The 24,251-nt window shown below is 39.5% G+C and overlaps 1 pseudogene across 1 annotated transcript; it reads right to left on the minus strand.

Annotated features, from left to right (window-relative positions):
* Positions 1-1,992: 1,992 nt before the first annotated feature.
* Positions 1,993-24,177, minus strand: LOC308429176 (phosphoglycerate kinase 1-like; annotated as a pseudogene). Its single transcript has 2 exons — positions 24,161-24,177; positions 1,993-3,186 (listed from the first exon to the last, which is right to left on the minus strand). The product of its transcript is annotated as a phosphoglycerate kinase 1-like (transcript).
* Between the last annotated feature and the right edge of the window lie 74 nt (positions 24,178-24,251).

Below are 24,251 nucleotides of genomic sequence, written 5' to 3' on the forward strand. Positions count from 1 at the left end.
TTAGCTTGTTTGGTTGTCTGGTTACTTGGCCTTTTGATTTTTCTCAAAACGTTTCTCTGTGTGTGTAGTTTTGTCTGTCCTGGAGCTTGATCTGTGTGGGTCATGCTGGTCTCACACTCAGAGATCAATCCACCTGCCTCTACCTTCCAAATGCTGGGATCAAAGATGTGTGCCACCACTTCCCAGTGTTCTGTTTTCTGTGTTGACAGTAAGATAGAATCTACTAAGTATTTCATAACCCAAAAGAAAAAAGAAAAACCACACATGGTCTTACACAATATGGAGTGACCACAGCTTGATGTCAACAAGAACAACTCAGGAAGATATTTGACACCAACTTGTGGCTTACAAACACATGTGCAGGTACACAGGGAGAAACAGTTCTGACAGTTCCGGGGTTTGAAGGGTGATTCTTTAGCCCATATCTCTCTTGAGTTGTGGGCTTTTTTTATTAGATAATCTCTGTATTTACATTTGAAATGTTATCCCTTCACCCACCCTGCTCCCATCCCCCTCCCCCTCCACTTCTCTTCATGAAGATTGGCTCACTCCTAACCACCCTCTCCACCCCAGTGCCTTGGCATTCCCCCACATTGGAAAAACACACCCTCCCTGGACCAAAGCCTTGTCCCACCATCTTTCCTGAAATATGCACCACTACCCAGCCAGCCAGGGTCTGTGAGAGCTTCTTTAGATGCTCTGTTGTCTCATTTCCAGCATCTTATGTCTCTCTGTGAAATACTTTCCTGTTGACTAGCTTGCTTCTGGCCCTACATCAGACCATATTCTTGGCCTTGTGGGTCTTTTCCATTCATTTTCTTGCAGACTTGCCATACATAGGGTTGGTTTCTTTTTCTTCCTTTAAAGCAAAACCGTAAAGCCGGGCATGGTGGTGCAAGTCTTTAATCCCAACACCTGAGAGTCAGAGACAGGATGATCTATGAGAGTTTAAGGCTAACCTTGTCTATATACTAAGCTTTAGAGTATTCAAGATCATGTAGAAAGACCCTGACTTGATAGAAGGAGGAGGAGAAAAAAAAGGAAGAGAAGAAAGAGGAAAACAAAGAGGAAGAGGAATGTGAAAAGGAGGAAAAAGGAGGGGAGAGAGAATAGAAAGTAAAAATAGAAGAAAAGAAGGGAAAAGAAAAGAAAACTGTGAAGCATGTATGCTGACTCCTTTTCAGAATAACTAGCCTAGGAGATCGGGATACAGTAGGTAGAGTTTTACCTATCACACATGAGGCCCAGGACTGGATTTCTATGACCACATAAGTTAGGCATGATGATCCGTGTCTGCATTCCCAGCACTCTGGAGGAAGAAGCAATTTGATCAGAAGTCCAAAGACAGCCTCAGCTAACAGAGAGTTTGGTGCCAACCAGTAGTGTATAACCCATTATCTCAAAACATGCGTGAAGTAACCACTTTATGAAAAACTAAAGATGGTAAACCCCAGGAGCAACCAGAGGGGCTTTGATGAAGTGTCCCCTAGCACAGTTTAAGATAGTGGCTCTAAACTGAAGATGAATAACTTTTTCTTTAAAGGATATTTGGCAATGGTATCACTGGAAAAGTGCTACTGAGATCTAGTGGAGGAGAAGGCCAGTACTAGAACAGGCCCCTATAACAAAGAATCATGCAACACCCCTCCCCGTGGACATTTTATTTTTTAAAAGATCGTCAGTTTCTCCAAACTACAGCTGGAATTTCATCTCATTTCCATGCTGAGTTATGAACAGTGGCTACACCCATCAAAGAGAGCCAAGCTTTTACAGCTTGCTTCCTTTCCCAGGCAGAATCTAAACAGATGCTCTCTACAATTCACAATCCCGATGCAGCAAATATGAACTGAGATGCCGTGCAACTGTTTAAAGATTCCTGGTGCTACAACTTGGCCACTAACACCAATTGGAGATTCGGGAAAACACTAGGTTGGCTTAGGGTCTGTGCACAGGAACCAAAGGCAGGAAAATACTAAGCATTGCTGAGAGCATTCACCACAGGAAGGAACCAGGAGATCTAGACTGGCACTGCCCCCTGTGACTGATTTCAACCTCTGTGTTCCATTTGGCACAGCAAGTAGCAGTGTCTCCACCACCTATGATAGTGATGTAACCCCTAGAAGTGGCTTTCACCTCATCCATGCGTGACTTGGTTCCCCTGGCGACAGTTTCCCATTCAAATACCCCAACAGGACCATTTCAAACAATCTGCTTACCTCGAGCCATAGCTTCAGTATTATTTCTTGCTGCTCTCAGTACCAAAGTCCAAGTCCAGCCAGCCAGCCGGTGTACCGGAGGCCAAAGTAGCTTGGCCAGGCTAGGCATTCTCATCAAATATGTCAGCAATGACAAAGTCAACAGCAAAGTAGTCTTCACCCCATTTTTCTCAGCTTTGGACATGAGACCTTTGACAATCTTGGCTCCTCCTTCATCATACAGAGATGTGCCAGTCTCCTTGTTGTTGAGCATCTTGAGGAAGGTAAAAACCATTCCACCACCGATGATCATCTCATTGACTTTGTCCAGCATATTATATTGATCAACTGGATCTTGTCTGCATCTTTAACTCCTCCCAAGATAGCCAGGAAGGGTCGCTCTGAATTCTCTAACGCCTTGGCAAAGTAGTTCAGCTTCTTCTTCATCAAATATCCACCAGCCTTCTGTGGCAGATTCACACCCACCATTGACCTGTGGGCTCAGTAGGCAGTCCCAAATCATCATTGACATAGACAGCTCCTAGTTTGGACAGTGAGGCCCAGAAAGCAACCATTTTGCTGGCTCAGCTGTAACCTTGTTTCCAAAAGCATCTTTTCCCTTCCCTTCTTCCTCTACATGAAAGCAGAGGTTCTCCAGGAGGATGACAGTCCCCGCCACTGGGTTAACACAGGCAATCTCTCCTTCTAGGCTCACGCAATTCTTCAAGAACAGAACATCCTTGCCCAGCAGAGATTTGAGTTCTTCAGCAACTGTCTCTAAGGAGTGCTAGTCAGGCACTGAAATGCCATCAGGCAGGCCCAGGTGGCCCATAAGGAAAACTTGATCCTTTGGTTATTTGCTATCTGGTTGTTCTTCATAGAAACATTGAAGTCCACCCTCATCACAACCTGCTTCCTCTTAATGTCCAGCTTGTCCAAAGTCAGCTTGTGAGGTCGAGAGACCCAGAGCTGAGGAGGAGCAAAAGCTCTTCTAAAGAAAGCCAGCAGATGCTGTGGGCGTAACTCAACATTAGAGAGCTGGCCTAGTGCGCGAGGCCACAGCTTCTATTTCTAGCACTGCAATCAATCAATCAATCAATCAATAGATGAATAAATAAATAGTTAAATAAATAAATAAATCAAAAAGGGGGGAAAAAAGACCACAAAGATCCCCCTAGGAATTGTCAAAGCAAGACGAAATTGCCTTTAGACCCAAATAAGAAAATTTGAAAAGTGTGTTGCCAGAACCTCTTCAGACCACAGAGTAAAGAACAATCACATGGCCAGGATTGGTACAAGTTTTAGAAGAACTAAATTGATATAGCTTGAGGACATTTTAGAAAAAGATAAATTTACAAATATGAACATAGGCACATATTAAATATTTTAAGATTTAAAAATCAATAATGTTCAAAATCTAATAAATATAGCTACCCTCACAACATCTAGACTTTTTTAAAAATTTGTGGCATTTTAGCAATTAACTAAGAGACAGCTTGGGAAGACATTTGATCTAATTTTTTATTTGTTTATTTGTCCATTCACATAATAAATCCACAATAGTTTCTATATAAAGTAAAAGGCTAAGTAGATATTTTCTCAAGTGTAATGGGCTTAAATTGGATTAAAACATCTACAGCTTTAGCAGTTCTGAAGGTGACTTGTGGCTTCCCAGCTTGAGTTGGCACCATTGTATTAGTTAACTTTCTCACTGCTGGGACTAATGCCTGAGGGAGGAAACTTAAGGGGAAAACTTTTGTTCTGGTTATAGTTTCAGGGGTTTCGATGCATGTAGTGGAGAGAATATGACTGGGCAGAACTGGCGGTCTCCTGACAGGCAGAGAGCAAAGCACAGAAAGTGTCTGGCAAGTATCTGTCCAAAAGGGCATTCCCCCAGTGACCTACTTACTCCAGTTGGCCACTGCCTTCCACAGTTCGACTGTCTCCCCAAATCCTATTCAGACTCTGAATCCATCAAATAATTTACTAAGTCAGAGCTCTCCCATTTAACTGTTTCTAGAAATGCCCTCACAAACACACAGAGCTGCAATATCCTAATTTCCCAGGAAGTTCCCAATCCAGCCACACTCGGAAATTATCACACTCGTGTAACATCTTAATTATTGTTGAACCAATTTGTGTGGGGAAATTTGCATCATTTTGAGCATAAGCAGTAAACTTACAGTTTATTTGAGTTTGTATAAGTAGTGACTGGCATTAAATACCGTGAAATGACAGCACTCTAGCCAGCTCTCCTAGTTCATGAGTTTGTTTTACATCATCATCTTTGTAAACCTTGTCAAAGCACCGGTAACACAATAAGATGTTTGCAGTGCACACGTATGATTCATTTGTTTGAAAAACTGAGAGCCTGTTTCTGTGTTCTGTTTGCAATTTATCTCTTCTTAATGAGTTATAGCTTTGGTATGACTAGAATATTTTGTCATGTTTTTATTAAGACTGGTATGTATTGACTTTACCACTCAAGTTATGACTCGTTCTTCACAATCTACTAGTTTTGTAACTTAGTCTATTCTGTTTTGTTTTTTACACTTGATTTGTTTTGTTCTTGTTTTTCAGGGGGTGGTTTTTTAAGACAGGATTCCTCTGTGTAGCATTGTCTGTCTAGAACTCACTCTGTATATGAGGCTTATAGAAATCTACCTGCCTCAGCCCCTCTGCCTCTCTGCCTCTCTGCCCCTGCCCCTGCCTCTGTCTCCTAATGCTGGGATTGAAGGCATGTGCCACCAACACCCAACTGTCTGTTCTTGTAATAAACAGAGAAATGGTATAATAAAGTGCCCTTTACTCATATACTAATTGTGAAGTACATAATCCCTCACTTACTTTATTGAGATGTCTAAAGTGTCATTTTCTTATGTACTTCTCAACTTCTGAACATATGTTTTTCCCTTAACGAAAATATGAACACTCTGTTGGAGGCTATCTCTGGGTCTTAGAGTAAATCTGAAGTTTAAGTAGTGTTCGTTTCATTGAGATGCCCCACTAAATGCAGTTATTGTCATAAATTGGGGAAGAAACCCGAGGAATGAATAGTCAGTTATCTTCATTTCCAGAGGCCCCACATTTCCAAATCTAACCTACAGTGAAAGGTAAGGGACATCGAATGGCACTGTTAATCAGTGGACCTCTTGGTTATAGAACAGGGCCAAGGATTAAAGATGAGAATAAGAAAGGTAAATACAAGCTAGACAGGGAAAGGCCCATGAGGCCTCAACCCTACACAAAGACTTACAGGCAACTAGAGAAAGCTAGAAATGGGAGAGGAGGCCTTCCAACCAACTAATTAGTTGTCCAATGATAAAAAATCAGCTTGTAAAACACACATGTTAGTGATGGCTTACAGACTGAGGAGGTTCTAAGGAATAGATACATATTCATATATATTCACATATAATATATATGAATCTAATAACAATCAGTAGAAGAAGAGGTCATGAAGTGTCTATGGGAGGTTTTGGAGGAACAAACAGAAGAAAAATATAATTAAATTATAATCTCAAGAAAATGTGAAGAGCAGATAAGAAATTCTGTTCACTGATCTGAGCAACTGTTATTCTTTTTTTTTCCTTACAACTTTATTTTAAAAACAGAGATAAATGTACAGATTTTTAAAGGCATTTTGGCATAAAACTATATGAATATATTTTGTCAGTATTTGATTTTTTAAAGTTTTGATAGTATGCATTGAAATCTTACTAGTTATAATAAACATAAAGTACATGTAAAACAAAACGTAACATGGACAGGCCCATAGTAAGGCAACTGTTATTTTTTAGAACTTCTATCCTACAGTTTATTTTAGGGATGCTATGCTTGTGCTCACAAAGGAGAAAATTATAGAAGAAGAAGAAGAAGAAGAAGAAGAAGAAGAAGAAGAAGAAGAAGAAGAAGAAGAAGAAGAAGAAGAAGAAGAAGAAGAAGAAGAAGAAGAAGAAGAAGAAGACTGAAACTTGGTCATGTTTTCTAAAAGCTCACTTCTTTAAGAAACATGGATAGTGCTACTGAGCCTTGCTTGTCTCACGGAGTGGGGTCCAGTCCAGTCTCAGCGGCCACTATTCATAATTACCTCTGTCTTCTCATGACCATCAGTCATCCTGTGCAGTGCATAAGGTCCGTCTGCTCCTGAAACTCACTGCATGTGTCTGGCTCTGTGCAGCTGAATTCACTGCCAGTATAAGCTCCACCTCCGTTGCACATTGTATTAGTGAAGCCTCTTTGAAAATCTGAGTACAATAAATGTTATCGGAGGCTCAGATGTTCACACTAGTGCTTTCCAGAATGTACAGAGGCTTCCTGTTTAGGAGGAAAGGATGGAGAGGATGGAGGAGGAGGCCATGGCAGCAGCATGTCTAGCTAATATATTACTTGTGACTACTGTGCAGTCTTGGCTCAGCAAAGCATATTTATCCTCTAATACATTCACATATCATAATCATTTTGAAAGCTTCAACACATGTCTTCTAATGGTGTCACTCTATATAATGAGATATGCAAATTAGAATGTTATAGAGTCTTAATTTCATTATATCATTCAGAATTGTAAATGTTCAGCTAGTTACAGCTCAGATAGGGCAATCAGTAAAAGAAAAAAAAAGAAGAAGAAATATCCTTTTGGCTGTTTGACCAAAAATGAAATAGACTCACATTGCTAATGGGAAAATTAACATGCTCCTCAGATGTGTATTGTAACAGTGGGTTAACATGGATGCCCTCCAGAGTTAAATCATCACATCTTAATAAACGCTTTATGAACCCTGGCTTCAGCATTTTTGGGGTCCCAAGGCACTATTTCACATATTGTGTCAAAGCTTACAATAAACTCCCAAAGAAATAAAAAAAATATAAAAGTTGAAACTAATGTGGCTTGTCTGGTAGTGAATATGACAGAGCATATTCTCTGCCGTGGAGAAATGTCTTTTCTCATATACTCCCCATGTCCATAAATAATTTTATAATGTTACCTCCCATACTCCAAATCCTGACATGGTTTGGCAAGATTTGAGACTGGAATCTAGGAACTATTGAAATAAATAGTACTCCTTCATCCTTTAAAAATCAAGACTTAACCTCCCAATAGTCACCCCAACACCCCTCTTCCACTTACACACCCATTCCTTTTTCTTTTATTCTTCTCTCATACATCACAGTACAGTCTGTACATTACATACAGTCAGTACAGTACTGACTGTTCCTCCTCCCCTCTTTTTTCCTCCATTTCTCTCCCCTCCCAAAAAGAGGAAGAGAAGGAGAGGAAAGAATAAGGGAGGGAGGGAAGGAAGGAGGGAGGAAGGGAAGGATGAAGAAGGAAAGGGGAGGAAAGAAAAGAAAAAGAAAGGGAAGGGAAAAGAAGGGAAGGGAAGGGACGAAAAGCAAAGGAAAGGGAAGGGAAGGGAGGGGAAGGAAGGGGAGGGGAAGAGAAGGGAAGGGAAGGGAAGGGAAGGGAAGGGAAGGGAAGGGAAGGGAAGGGAAGGGAAGGGAAGGGAAGGGAAGGGAAGAAAAGAGCAGGTCTCCCAGGGATATCAACTGAACAGGGCATAACAAGCTATAACAAGTCTAACCACAAACCTGTAATATGTATTGGAAAAAGAATAAGAGAAAGGTGAGGGGACTGCAGAGATATGGTAGACTCGGGCTCTAATCTTGCCTTCAGTGTGTGACAGATAATTTAAACTCTTGAAATGTCTTTTCTGCCTTGTAAATGAGGATTAAAACACTTAGCTTTGACACACTGATATGTACATATTGACAGTACAAGGGACTAACTGTAGAGAATCCTACATGCACAGCAAGTTCTCCACTCCTGAGCTACAGCTAGCCATCTATAGACTTTAAACTTTTCTTTAAGTGCTTTTCAGTCATTTAAGATTCCTCTGTTGAGAATTCTCTGTTTAGTTCTCTACCCCATTTTTAAATTGGGTTATTTGGGTTGCTGGTGTCTAACTTCTTGAGTTCTTTGTGTGTTTTGGATATTTGCCCTCTGTCAGATACAGGATTGGTAGATCTGTTCCCAGTCTCTAGGCTGCCAATTTGCCTATTGACAGTGCCTTTGCCATACAGAAGCTTTGCAGTTTTATGGCATCGCATTTATCCATTGTTGATCTTAAAGCCTGAGCCATTAGTGTTCTGTTCAGGAAATTGCCTCCTGTACCAGTGTGTTCAAGGTACTTCCCATTTTCTCTTCTATGATATTTAGTGTATCCAGTTTTATGTTGACATCCTTGATCCACTTGGACCTGAGTTTTGGATATCATCCCTCTGAGTTTGTGCAGGATGATAAATATGGACCTACATGTAGACATCCAGTTAGTCCACGGCCATTTGTTGAAGATGCTCTCATTTTTTCATTATAAGGTTTTGGCTTTTTTATCAAAAATCAAGTGTCCATAAGTGTGTGGGTTTATTTCTGAGTCTTTTATTTGATTCCATTGATCAATGTGTCTATTTCTGTACCAGTACCATGCATATTTTATCACTATTGCTCTGTAGTACAGCTTGGGGTCTTGAAATGGTGATTTCTCCCAGAGTTCTTTTATAGTTCAGGATCTCAGGATCGTTTGGGCTAGCCTGGGGTTTTTGTTATTCCAAATGAATTTGCAAATTGCTCTTTCTAGTTCTATGAAGAATTGAATTAGAATTTTGATGGGGATTGCATTGAATCTGTGGATTGCTTTTGGTAAGATGGCCATTTCACTATATTAATCCAACTTATCCATGAGCATGGGAGATCCTTCCATCTTCTGATACCTTCTTCAATTTCTTTCTTCAGAGACCCATCACATGGGCAAACACCAATCCCTGACACTATTAATAATACTCTGCTATGCTTGCAGACAGGATTCTAGCATGGCTGTCTTCTGAAAAGCTTTACCCAGCTCTCTCAGATACAGATACCCATAGACAAACAGCAGATGTAGCTTGGATATTTTGGGGAAAAAGTTGGAGGAAAGATTGTGGGACCTGAAGAGGACAGGAACTCCACAGGAAGACAGAGTCTAACCTGGACCCTTGGGACTCTCAAAGTCTGACTCACCAACCAAAAACATACACAGACTGGACCTAGACCTGTTTGTACATATGTACTAGATGTGCAGCTTGGGGTTCATGTGGGTCTTTAACAACTGAAAGTTATCCCAAAAGATGTTGCCTATACATCGAATTAGTTCTACTAGCATGAGATGGTCACAATGAGTGGGGAAGTGCCTAGCCTCATATAGACTTGAAGTGCCAGGATGGGAAAATACCCAGAGAGCCCTCATCAGCTCAGAAGCAAAGAAGGGGGTGATGAGGAAAAGCTTGTGAGAGGGGGTGACAAAGAGGGGACATTGAGCATGATGGAAAGTAAATAATTTAAAAAGTAAAATAAACTATCAAAGTAATACAGAAGAAAACCCAATGAGTATGTTATCAGAATATTTCTCAGGTATGACTGGAATTCTCAGAGAAGAAAACATACAGAAGAAGAAAATAAAATATATAAAACATGTCTACTTTTTTTCTTTTGTCTCTCTGTGACTTAACATTCCAGGTAAAATAGCGAGACACTCTTGCAAACCCAGAAATTAGAGGTTAAAAACAAGAAATTCAAAGCCAACCTGAGCTACCTGGTGAGTTTGAGAATACCCTGTTTTGGATGGTATCCCATCCCAAACATGGGAAAATTTAAATCATGTTTAGTTCAGAAATCATAGCACTTGTGGGCAACGGTATAGTTTTACTATCTGCACCACCATTTGTATTTATATCAAGTCCAGTATGTTATTTACCCAAGGACTCTTTGTTATTTGAATGCATACTATATATCAGGTCATTGACTACTTTTTCTCCCATTTTTTTCTTTTTTTTTTTTTTTTTTTTTTTCTTCTTTTTTTATTAGTTACCAAATTTAGGAGCTCTCTGATCTATGTAGTCCTTTTGATGTTTTGATCTCCAAATGAAAGTAGACAAGTCATCCTTTGGGGAAACTGTATATATTATCATCCATTGTTTGATTCTTGGGGGAAATTTTTAGAAGTTTCAACCATCAATATACAGAACAGCATCTTAATTTCATGGCTCCCCTTTCACCTGAATACAGAAGTCTTCTGAAACATACATGATTGTCAAAACACCATGGTTCTTCGCAGTCACAAGACATGCTCTTGGTCATTATGCACTAATTATATCTATAACAACTGGGTTGTCTGACATCAGCCCAGTAATAGAACAAAAAAAGGGAAACAAAGACCATGAGGGAGCTAGTAAGAAGAGGGGAGCCTGCCCAGAGCTGACCCTGTGCCCCAACTCTCTGTACACAGACCCCACAGGAAGATAGCTAGTCCCCCAGAAGTGCTGACACACCTGAGAGCATAGGTAAGACCACCACTTCTGCTCTGAGGGACCTGTGCGGAGCCTTCAGGACACAGGAATCCAGAAGCAGTTTGGGACATGATCCTGTGCCACAGCTCTCTGTATCCTGACCACGCTGAGAAAAAGCTGGTCACCCAGGAGTGCTGACACACAGCCATACAGGAGGGTAAAGCCAGTCTCAAAATCAGCAAGAGCAACTAACACCAGAGATAAGATGACAACAGACAGGCCCAAGAACCTAAGCAACAGCAACCAAAGCTACTTGGCATCATCAGAACCAAGTTCCCAGACCACAGCAAGTTCTGGATACCCAAATACACAGGAAAATCAAGATTCTGATTTAAAATCACAACTCATGATAATGTTAGAGGACTTTAAGAAGGTCATAAATAACACCCTTAAAGAAATACAGGACAACACAAGTAAACAGGTAGAAGCCCTTAAATAGAAAAGAAAAAAAAAAACCAAACAGGTAATGGAATTGAACAAAACCATCCAGGATCTAAAAATGGAAATAGAAACAATAAATAAATCACAAAGAGAGAAAACCCTGGAGATAGAATACCTAGAAAAGCACCAGGAGCCATAAACACAAGCAAGTGAAAGATCTGTATGACAAGAACTTCAACTCTCTGAAGAAAGAAATTGAAGAGGATCTCAGAAGATGCAAAGATCTCCCATGCTCATGGACTGCCAGGATTAATATAGTAAAAATGTCCATCTTACCAAAAGCAACCTACAGATTCAATACAATCTCCATCAAAATTCCAACTCAATTCTTCATAGAGTTAGAAAAAGCAATTTACAAATTCATTTGGAATAACAAAAACCCCAGGCTAGCCCAAACATATACTTTATGATCATTGTAAATAGTAAGATTTTAGGGCATACTATCAAACCTTTAAAAAAAAATCAAGTACTGACAAAAATATATTCATATGGTTTTATGTTAAAATGCTTTTAATAATCTGTACATGTATCTCTGATTTTTTAAATAAAGTTATATGGAAAAAAAAGAAAACAAAAAATGGGGTACAAAGCTAAACAAAAAGTTCTCAACTGAAGAACATCAAATGGCTGAGAAGCACAGACAGAAATGTTCAACACCCTTAGTCATCAGGGAAATGCAAATCAAAACAACCCTGAGATTCTACCTCACACCAGTCAGAATGGCTAAGATCAAAAACTCAGGTAACAGCAGATGCTGGTGAGGATGCAGAGAAAGAGGAACACTTCTTCACTGTTGGTGGGATTGCAAACTGGTACAACCATTCTGAAAACAAGTCTGGAGGTTTCTCAGAAATTTGTACATAGCACTACCTGAGGACCCATTTATACCACTCCTGGGCATAGACCCAAAAGATGCTCTAACATATAACAAGAACACATGCTCCAATACGTTCATAGAAGCCTTATTTATAATAGCCAAGAAGCTGGAAAGAACCCAGTCATCCTTCAACAGAGGAATGTATAAAGAAAATGTGGTACATTTACACAATGAAGTACTACTCAGCTACTAAAAACAATGAGTTCATGAAATTCTTAAGCAAATGGATGGAACTATAAAATATCATCCTGAGTGAGGTAACCCAATAACAAAAAAAAAGTACACATGGTGTGCACTCACTGCTAAGTGTTCATTAGTCCAAGATACAATTCACAGACCACATGAAGCTCAAGAAAGAGGAAAACCAAAGTGTGGATGCTTCAGTCTTTCTCTGATGTAGGAATAAAAATATCCACAGGAAGAAATACAGAGGCAAACTTTGAAGCAGAGACTGAAGTAAAGGCCATCCAGAGACTGCCCCACCTGGAGATCCAGCCCATATACAGCCTCCATACCCAGACAATATTGCTGATGCCAAGAAGTACATGCTGACAGGAGCCTGACATAGTTGTCTTCTGAGAGGCTTGGCCGGATCATAACAAATACATAGGCGGATGCTCATAGCGGACTGAACTGAGAACCGAGTCCTCAATGAAAAAAATAGAGAAAAGATTGAAGGAGCTGAAGGGGTTTTTACACCCCATAAGAACAATAATACCAAGCAACCAGAGCTCCCAGGAACTAAACCACTATCCAAAGAATAAACATGATGGACCCATGGCTCCAGCTGCATATGTAGCAGAGGATGGCCTTGTTGAGTATCAGTGGGAAGAGAAGCCCTTGGTCCTGCCAAGGCTTGATGCCCCAGTGTAGAGGAATGTCAGGGCAGGGAGGCAGGAAAGGGTTGGTGGGTGATTAGGTGTTTGGGGGCCGGGGGGAGTACCCTCATAGAAGCAGGAGGGGAGATAGGTGGTCTATGGGGGTGAAACCGGGAAAGGAGATAACATTTGAAATGTAAATAAAATATATCCAATAAAAATAAAAGAAAAAAGAAAAAAAGAGGGAAGGGACAGAGATGATGGGGGAAAGGGACAGGGCAGAAGGAGAGAGGGCAGAGAATGAGAGGAAGGCAAGAGAGAGAAATATCAATGCAATGCAACAACAGAAAGTTTTAAATTAAAGCCAGACTGGAGATACACCTGAAAAATGTGTTTCTCTTTTTCTGTCCTATAGGATCTTAGTCCAAAAATGCCAACAAATGTGTTGGTTATTGAAGCTTAAATAACCATGAATGGTTCACAATTTTTCAAAGGGAGCTCCTGAAGACAAACTATAAACAAACACTAAACCTTACTTGGCACAGAAGTTTATGTTTCTCTGGGTCAAATGGAGACTCATGATACACCTATGCCTTGGGGTTGGTCTGATTTGTAAAGAGAATGTGTTTGTGTGTTTGCAAGCTATTGCTCAATATGAAATGACTGAAGAGCCGCCTTACTCTTCTTATGAGTTTGTGTGTCTGGAAGGCTTGGCATAGTATTGCAGGGATGCTTGCTCTCTGGTCTGATGTATGTGGTTCCAAGTTCTCATCTTCCTCAGCAAACTTCACCCATTATCATCTAGACAAAGTGGTCCATGCCTAGAATCCTACACTTAGGAGACTAAAGCCTGGGTTACATGCAGAGAAGAAAAACAATCACTAGTCTTGTAGACCGTGACTTTAAACTTCCAAAACTTTATGTTGAAGAAAACATCTCACTGTATACCTTTGCCTGACCTGGAACTGGCCGTGTAGACAAGACTGGTCGCAAATTCAAAGGGATCCACCTGCCTCTGCCTCCTGAGTGTGGGAACAGAAGCTATGTGCCGCTTACACCTGGCAAACCTCCAAATCTCTTTAAAGAGACACCTATAGTGTCTCACAAGGTCAGGCATGCCAAGGTGCCTAGTACCTTCCACAAGTATATGGCTGCTACAGAAAGATAATCATATGACTCAGAGGGACCCCCAGAAAAACTTGCATCACCTCCACAGCATCCAAATGCCAGGCACCTCACTAGGTCTGTTGGGGTGATGGAAAAACGCACCATGCTAGAGTCAGTACAATAAACAATGTCTCTGGGGCCCAGCTCTCAGGGTTTAACTCAATATTAATTATTAATTAATTATTAATTCAATATTTCCTAGTTCCACAACTCTTGCATGTGCTTGTATCCTCGATTGTAGAACGTATAATAGAAAAGCATCCTCTGCACTAGTTGTTTCGATGGTTAAATGAGCTAATCCTTATAAAGAATACACAGCAAGCACTCCATCGATAATAGTTGTAAATAATTATTCATTTACAGCTGGCTTGTTCCCAAAAGGTTTAAACGAGCCAACTGAATGAATAAGGCATTAAGTATGTAAATCAAATCCATATTTATGATATCTTTAGAACTACTATAGAAAGCACAGAGCTCCTGAACAAAGATCATTGTTCAATGATGCTCATCTGTAGTTACTGTCAGTTCACATCAGAACTGGGGCACTCAGTACTGTGCAGTCACATTTACCAGTAAGGAAGGAATACAGGTAGAAGTCACCAACATCTAAAGCACAACAGTACTGAGCCCCCAATAGTCACCTGTGTTTACTGTGTTTTGCTCTTTTGCTTAAATGTTCAGCTCTAGCCTATGGTCCAACATATGAGGTTGCCCTATATAATTTTATATTTTGATTATTTTTGATGATGTGAGTGTTATGTGTGCATGTTTCCACTGAGGCTCAAAGCATCAGATCCCTCTGGTGTTTCAGGCATCTTGGAGTCAAGCTCATCCTCTGTAAGAGGAGTTAAGCACCTATAACCTCTGAGCCATCTCTCCAACCTTCCATACATTTTCAAAGGTTTGCATTTCAAAGTTAAGTTCATAAGACAATAATGTGCATATGCCTCTGTAATTTCAACTATAGGCTGCTTTTTACTATGATTGTTCTCTGTGCAGAATTATACTAAGTTCTAAAATAAGCTTTAGACCAACTCAAATCAACAGTGATAAGTCCAGGCCAACTCCATGCATGTAATGTTCTTTTAACAATGAAAAGTGATTTTGTGCCGTGTAATGATGTTATATATCTACCAGAAGTATTTTACCAACTCTGATAACATTTACATGCACAGATGAGGGGATTTTTCTCCCATGTTCTAACAGTAAAATAGAACACCTCTCCTGAGGTTCCCACAACATGGTGACCATATGGTTATCCTAGAGCTATATGTAATGCAACCTATCTAATGCTTTTGTTGAATGCTCCAATTAGCCCTAAGTGGCTGTGTAGGTGGAACTGTTTGTAGGATTATTTTGTTTGTGTTTGTGTGTGTGTGTGTGTGTGTGTGTGTGTGTGTGTGTGTGTGTGTGTTTATACACTGGACCTCTTCATATAGCCCTCAAACTTATGATCCTTCTGCACTTATTCTTCTAAAGGATAGGTCACAGGAGTACATTACCATGTCTTGTCTGTCTGTCTGTCTTTGTTAGGTTTGTTCTGTTTTGTTTTGTTTGAGACAAGGGGCTCTACAATTCCAATATCCCTTCCTCAAGATGTCCTCTTGCCTTAGACTCTTGAGTAGCAAAGACTACCAGGACACATCACTTCTTGTGGTCTGTAGCTTTTGGTTTTCTTTCCTCCTGGGATCTGGTACATAAAAGAAGCCTCATAAACATCATTTAATTATTTTATTATTATCATTTTCTGCATGAATTTCCTCTTTGGGCATATTTGAGCATGAAGAGAGCTATCTTTATCTAAATCCTTATTCTCCAATAAGAATTCAATGTCTTTGGGGAGTATGCATAGTTGACTTCCCATTGACCTTCAAGTAACAATAATAATCTCCAGGACCTATGAGATTCTTCCCCTGCTCTTTGCTTTCAGACAAATTCCCTTCTGTTCTCTGGCTCTCATCATCTCTTGAGTTAATAATGAACTTTATTTCATGAACTGGTGTGCTGGTTAATTTTTTTGTCAACTTGGATAAGCTTTGGTCACCCGGAAAGAGGAAAGCTTAACTCGGAAAATGACTCTATCATATTGGCCTGTAAGCACACCAGGGAAGCATTTTTTTCTTGACTAAAGATTAATATGGAAGTATCTAGCCTACTGTGAGTGGTACTACCCCCGGACAGGAGCCCTGGGTTGTGTAACAAAGCACTTTATGCAAGCCAAGGAGAGAGAACCAGTATGCAGTGTTTTTCCATAGCCTGCGCTTCAGTTCCAGCCTCCAGGTTTCCTTCATGATGAAATGTAAATTGTGAGATGAAATAAACATTTCCCCCCCCAAAATGCTAGTGGCCATAGTTTATCACAGAAATCAAAACTCAAACTAGCGCAACTGGTTGACCAGAAATCTTGGGGGAAGACCAGTGTCTTAGGGTTTCTATTGATGTGAAGAGACACCATAACCACAGAAACTCATCTAAATCAAAACATTTAATTTGGGTATGGCTTACAGTTTCATAGGTTTATTTCATTATCATGCAGGAAGAAATAGTTCTGGAGAAGTTGAGAGTCCTGAATCATGATCCAAAGGTAGCAGAATGATACTGTGTGCTACACTGGGCATAGCTTGAGCATAGAATACCTCAAAGTCCACTTCCACCAACAAGGGCACACCTTCATCAACAAGGTCACATCTAATAGTGCCACTCCCTATGGGCCAAGAATTCAAATACTTGAGTCTGTGGAGATCATACCTGTTTAAATACCCCACAATAAGAAATAGAAACTTCAAATATCTAGCTAAATTGTTATTCAAGAAAGCAACCCCAGGAGATAAATTACTGTCTTGTGGAAATTAGTAAAAGAGAAGGCAGGCTACTCTACTAGGGCTTTAGTGGTGGTGCCTTGCTCTGATTTTTGATTGTTCAGTTCTAAGCATGATATTATCTTGTCCTTGGATTGTTATTTGTTTTGATTAGTGGCTGATTCTTTCTTTAGTAAATATTTATAACCTTGAATTAGATACCTGGGCTGATACAAGCACATGAATTTTCTACAATGAACATTATGCTTATTTTGCCATAAGCTTTCAATAAAACATAAATTTAATAATTTTCATAGAAATATTTGCATATTACACACCTTAATGCAAGTGATATTTGAAACACTGTTGTCTTAAAGGATGGAACCTAGATTCTGTTAAATCTATTGTGTAGTTTAATTCACCAGAAAACTTACTTAATATAAACTACATTTTTGTATGTGTCAATATTTACATTCTCTTCCCCTAACATGAAACCATGGTTTTAATATATGGATATTTCTTAGAATATGTATGGTTTTGTTTTCATTAAAAATGACTTAGAAATTTTTTAAGATTTATTCATTATATGTGTGAGTTCATTATATGCCTGCATGTATGAATGTACACCACATGTGTGTCTGATACCCATGGAGATCAGAAGATGGAATTGAACCTCCTGGTACTACAGTTATATATATATTCTACACCATCCCACCATGAAGGTGCTGAGACTCAAGTTCAATGCTATTCAAGAGTAACAAGTGTTCTTAACCTCTGAGCCATCTCACAATCCCCAACTGGGAATATATATTACAGTACTTGGAAAATAATAGTAGTGTGGATATTTCTTAATATACAAATATATTGGCTAGAGAGTAGCAGTGATCTTTCTCCTCCAACAGCTACCAGGCTTGGCTTTTGTTTGTCTTTATAAACACTTCAAAAAAAACATCACAACATATTAAACTTCAAAAGAAATCACACTCCATAAACAGCTGTCCGTAGAACAATCTATAGCCTTCAACTGGATCATGCAATCTGCTTTGAAATGTCACATAATGTACAAAAGCTGCCTTAACAAATACAAGATGTCCTCATTTTATGGTTCTGAATTACCTTTTGCAGAAGATTTAACACATAATCTGTATGACAAACTTGATTCTCAACTTAGAAGCTGATGAATAGAGGTTATTCAGAAAACTATGAAAGAAGATATTGGGGGTGAGGAAAGGAAGGAAGGAGAGAGAAGTGGAAGGAGACTGGTAATATGAAGACATTTTCAAAAACAAATTGTAATCAACAAGCAACATGATGGAGATAAGTATAGATTTTTTTTTCAAAAAGTAAGAGCAAAGCTCCTATTTGATCTAGATATGTCACTCCTGGGAATAAGCCTGAAGGACACTAAGCTAGCAAAGTATGGGATCTCTTGTACATCCATGTTGCACTGGTCACAATCCAATAAATGAAATCAACCCAGATGTCTATGAACAAATGAATGGATAAGAAAAGGTTATATGCTATAGATAGAAAATGCAAACAACCTAAACATCCTTCAACATGTGAACAGGAAATGAAAACCTAGCATATATACATTACTGGATACTATTCAACTGTGAAAAAAAAATGAAATCATGAAATTTGCAGAGAAATAGATGAAACTAGAAAAAAATCAAATTGAATAAGGCTTTTCAGATCCAGAAAGACAAGCATCATATTTTTTTATATGAGGCTCCTAACCCCCAGTCTTCAGATATGAGTATATACCATCAAGAACCAAGATGTAAGGATAGGAGGTCTAATACATATGGAAATGTTTGTGATTTGTGGTTCAAAGGGGGAAATATAAGCAAAGATGATATAGGTAGCCCGTTGTGTTGCCACCCAAACTAATACTTACTATTACAACCAAAAAATTTGAACACACACACACACACACACACATACACACTTAGGTCTTTGTATGAGATGAGAGCAGCCATGTTGTTGGGTTAAAATTCATCTACAAAAGTTTAAGTACTTTCATTACTAAGTTATCTTAATCACTGCCCACTAGTCAGAACAAAACAAATGCCAATGTATGGAAATTCAATCAGATAATCAATGCAGCCTCATCTAACAATACCCTCCTTTGAGCTTTGTATATATTAATGTTTTTTAGAAACTCTAGGCTTTCTCATGTCTTCAAGCTTTCGGGTCTGTACTTCTTTCTTATTTTAGGAGCAAACTCCTTTCTCTACAAACAAAGACACTCATCTAAACAATCATAAATTCTATATCCCACAATAGGGGTTGTGGAGTCCCATTAGACCTCTTAACATATAATGCTGGAAGTGTTTTCTTTGCACATGTGGATTCCCCTTTTCACTGCAGGAGATTGAAGGAAGATACTTTCCACTTAGCACCTGGAGAATTGACATGCTTTGGTTTAGTAAAAGAGAGACCAAAGAAGCTCTTCACACTCAGTACCATTATGAACTGAGTAAAAGCATAAAATTAATAAGAGGAGAAAGTCTGATTAAAATAGAAAGTAATCTTCAGAACCCAGCAAGAGAGTAATGAGAGTAACGCAGACTGGGAATTAATCACTGAGTGGACACTGTCTTAGCACTTAGGCATTTAAACCTCATGACTAAAACTCACAGAAGGCACTACTGTATGTAAGTTCTGGAGAAGAAACTGATGTGTAGATGAGATATTTCAGTTGTCCATGGTGACTCAGAGAGCAAGTGGCACAGCTAAATAAATGTAGATTCCCAACCAGATACCCATGGCAAGTCCTTTATGGAAGTTTCATGATACTTTGAGTGTTTGAATCATAAAAATAGCTATTCCATAGCCTTTATTCAACTCCTCCATGAAAACCTTTGGAACTGTGTCCTAAAGTGTGCTTAAGATTTTCTAAATCTGCCATTCTAGTGGGGTCTGGTTCTTCCTCGTGTTTTTCTAAAACATGTAGCTTTTAGGTTTGAGAGTATCACTCACGTGCATAAAGCCTTGGATTCAATCAACAGTACCCTTGATAATGTTTGCCTAGTGTAAAGAAAGTCTTAGGATTGATACCCAGAACTACATAAAACTGGGCGTGGCAGTGTACAGCCAGTAATCTCAGTACTTGGGAGGTACAAACAAGGCCACCTTGGGCTACTTGGTAAGTCTGAGGCCACATGAGACTTGTCACAGAAAAAAATTAAAAAATATAAACCAAAATAATAATTGGCAATAATACCAATAGCTTTCAAAAAAAATGTGTTTAGTTTAATTCCTGACACTGCTACTGGTCTCAACAGAAATTAGGCTGACTTTTTTTCTTTAAAGTTTTTATATTGACTAAAACACCAACCAATGAGCACACACGGAGTGACCCATGGCTCCAGTTGCATATGTAGCAAAGGACAGCATTGTCTGGCACCAATGGGAGAAGGCACTAATGGAGCCTTTGTTCCAGTGAAGGCTCATTCTCCCAGTGTAAGGAACCACTAGGGAGCTGAGGTGGGAGAGGAAGAGATGGGAGAGGGAGCACCTTCATGAAAAGAAAATGGAAGGGGATGGGAGACAGGACTGGGGGGGGGGGGAAGAGGTGACATTTGAAATGTAAATACAGAGAATATCCAATAAAAAATCATCAAAAAGAAAAAGAAAAAAGAAGACAAGATATAGAACTGTAGTTAAAGAGATACCTACATAAAAAAATTCCATGGAAGTCTTCCTCAAGGGTTCCCAAAAGATCATTCCAGTGATTCCCCCCATATGCCTCCACCACAAGACTCCCAAAAAAATGCCCAAAGAAGTCTAATTGACTAAATAAAATAGGACTGCACCTTTTGTCAGACCTAGCAGATCATGAATTAGATAAACTTTGAACTCACAAAGAAATAAGTCACTCTTTAAGTACTAAACAAGTATTTTTCTTGGCTTTGCTTAAGTGCTAATATTTTACCTTACTTGACATAGGAATAACTTAATGTCTGTATAGATAGCCATGTACATAGGTTGCCTCCAGCATTTTTTATGTTCCACACATCTATTTTTAATTATTTATAAACTTGATTTATTTTTATAAGATTTATTTGTTCCTTACTTTTTAAGTATGTGAGCTTAGCGGTATAATGTTATATTCACCACACGAGTGCAGGAACCTGGGGAGGAGTCAGAAGAGGGCATCAGATGTTCTGAACTAGCTGGGAACAAAACCCTGGTCTGCAAAATCAGTGAGTACTTTTAACCACTGAAGCATTTTTCTAGACCCTATTTGAAATTTTCAGTTGACTACAATACACTGTACTTCCCACTTTTATGAAATCGACCTTTTAAACACATTTTAAACATGCCATTATTTGTAAGTCCCCCATAAGGTGTTAACAAGGTTCATCATTGTCAAGAATTTCCATGTTCATCGAAAAGTAAGAACTTATTCTTTGGGGGGGGAGGGGGTGGGAATCAATGGAAGTTATTCACATATGCTAAAGAATCGTATCTGAAAAATTATTTTTTCTATAAATAAATACATCTTGTATGATAAGCCAAATGTACATAATGTAATTTAGCTCTGCTTGGCATCTTAAAAACACTGGGAGAGTAGTCACTAAATCATTCCCTAAATGCTATAATATTCTGTCACTGTATCATAATATTTTATATGCAAAATATGCCCTTCCTAAAGTGGGCCTAAAAACAGTCATTTCTGAGACGTTTGTCTGGAATATAAATGTGTTAATGCACTACGGGGGTAAAGGCACTTGAGTGCCCAAGGATCTCACTCAGCCGTAGAAATTTATCAAAAGACAAATCTCTTATTCATTTTAGTGGGCTATTTAAAGTAGTTAGCATCTAAACATTAAAGAGCTCTGCCAAAATTTTGCCAATCTCCGTGTCATGATGCTTTGCTTTACATGAGATGTTGTCCTTGACAAGCAAGGCAAGCAAAACCCAGTTGGCCAAGAGAGACAGGGGTGGCTTTTGTCAACCTTCCAAGGCCACCTTAATCTTTGTCAATCCACCATTCAAAAAATGAGCAATGCTTATCTCTCTAAGAAGATCGAAAATATTAACTGATTCTAATTCACAAGGTCCACATTATAAACATAAGCAAGTTATAGCTACTGTTCGTGTTGTACAAGAGAAAATTCACTACTGAGCAATAACAGAGCACATTTGATAGGATCTGAACTCCTTCACATAGCCTCAAGGTGAGAGCTCAGAGTAATTCAGAGATTAAGCTGAATAAAGAAAGTATCCAATCCCCAGACCCCACATGAAGGTGGAACTGACTCCACAAAGTCGTCTTCCGACCTCCACATGTACATCCGGACACTTTCAATCCTGCACACTCACACACGTGCACATGCAATAATGAGTGACTGTTTAAGTTAGATGTCTGTAACCAGCTCATTAGAAAGGTGAACACAAACAGCAAAGCCTTCTCCATTCACACTGATCACTTTGAACTCACAAATGACTACCACGGGAGTGGTGGGTTTCTTGGGTTTTTTTTTGTGGGGGGGGGGGTTGTGAGAATAGTTTACATTTAGTCTTACAATAAGAAGTCAACGATAGCATCTTTGTCTGCTGTAACTAATTCAAATATAAATGAGGCCATTTTTCAGCAAATCATTAACACAACACAGTAAGAAAAACAGAACAGATTCACCCTCCCAAAGGCCGACTTACAGCGCTCTCTCCCTACAGCATCACTCCTCTACCACACGTTAAGGTGAGAGTGACTGAATTAAGGCCCCAGGCCGAGAGGCTTGCCAGAGTCCAAACAAACTGTAACCATTTACAGAATGAAATTCTAAAAGAGACCCTCAAAACCTCCGCCTGCTAAATAAAACTGTCTCGTAAGTTCAAATTGGGTTAGGAAAGTACATTTTTATTATTTTTAATAAATGATAGTAATAAGGACCCTTGGTGTCTGCAGTAGCAGGTGAAGCGGCAAGTGTGCAAACACCATGTCACGGTGGGGCTCAAATTATGTGGGAAGCTTTACAACGGAAGTTATCCGTCAGAATTTAAAGATTGAACAGATAGACCAATTGTTTATAATTGACACAAGCTATGATGTACTGTTAAAAAAAAAAAAAAAAGACAAAACTCTCAGGAAAGTAAAGGCAAATGGTTGGGGGTGTGTTTTTTTTTTCCTCTCTTACTCCTTCCAATGAGAGCAGTAAATCTACTGGATTCCAGACATCAGTGTGCACTGCACAGCTTCAGGGAAAATATCTGTGTGTGTCCCCAATATGATATCTCACTGCGAGAAGGCCAACTGACACACACACAGGAAATATCGGTGGGTGTTATCATGGAATCATACACGGGAACCTCTCCAGAAATAAATCCACACAGCTTTCTGCAGCACAGCCCTGGAAGCCTGCATGTGTTGGCTTCTCAGCGGCCTGACAGTGAGCGGCTTCCAACTGCATGGAGAAGGGGGAGCTCATGTTCATGGTTCTCCTTCTGCATTTCCCTACCTGCTGCAAGTTCCGGCACAGGAAAATTATCCTCCCTACATAGCAGAAGCAGCAGGGAAGCCTTGGGAGCCCTTTGGTCCCTTGCGCTTTTCTCTATCCTCCATTAATGTCTTAAAATCTGTTTCTATCTCATTGACACTTTGGCTCCCCGGCAGATGCTCTGTGGCACCCTCTCCCTCACTTCCATGCTTCTGCCCATCCCCCAGACTTTCTTACTATGGAGCCCAGGCTGGCCTACAACGCGTGACCTCCCCAGCTTTCTATCCCTAGAGTTTGAGACACCAGCTACTCCCAGGTTTACTTTAAATTGGCACGAGCACGTTTTATTCATTCTTTTCCCCTCCAAGCTAATCCTTGGAAGAAAACCAGCTAGAAAACAAACAGGAGCCATCTTATTTCTTTATTGGTTTGAGAATGAATTTGAACCATCACTGAGAACAGAACCTCTCTTATAAGGGAATGGCTTACTATAAGTGAATATTATTAAGCTGAGGTTACTCTACAGGCCAAGGGTGTTGTGATGCTCTGCCCTATGAGAGGGAAATGCCCCTTCATTTAAGATCCACTCTGACCTTCTAGTGTGTCCTATTTAATCTCAGCTACATATAAAACTCTTTACATTTTTTTAAAGATTTATTTATTTATGTGAGTACACTGTAGCTGTCTTCAGACACACCAGAAGAGGGCATTGGATCCCAGTACAGTTGGTTGTGAGTTACCATGTGGTAGCTGGGAATTGAACTCAGGACCCCTGGAAGAGCAGTCAGTGCTCTTAACCACTGAGCCCCCAACTCCTCACCTTCTAAACTGGGATACTGAGTCTTTTTCTCTTCTCCCTCCTTCTTCTCCTCCTCATTTAAAAGTCTCCTAATGGGGAATGTGTAGTTCCTTTCTGCACTTGCAAAAGTGAGATTAACTTTGACTAATTCTTAAAAGACACTTCCTTTCTATATAAATAATACAAAAATTAATTTTTTAGAATCCAGCAAACTTTACCCATTGTTCTAACTCTTACCTCAGAGCTATTGCCATGTTGGGTTAACTTAATACCCATTTCTTCATGTGTGGGTTCTTCAAGTACCCATACCTAGCTGTTTGTCTTCCCT

This window comes from Micromys minutus, assembly GCF_963924665.1.
Source record: "Micromys minutus genome assembly, chromosome: 13".
In the NCBI taxonomy this organism is placed as follows: Eukaryota; Metazoa; Chordata; class Mammalia; order Rodentia; family Muridae; genus Micromys; species Micromys minutus.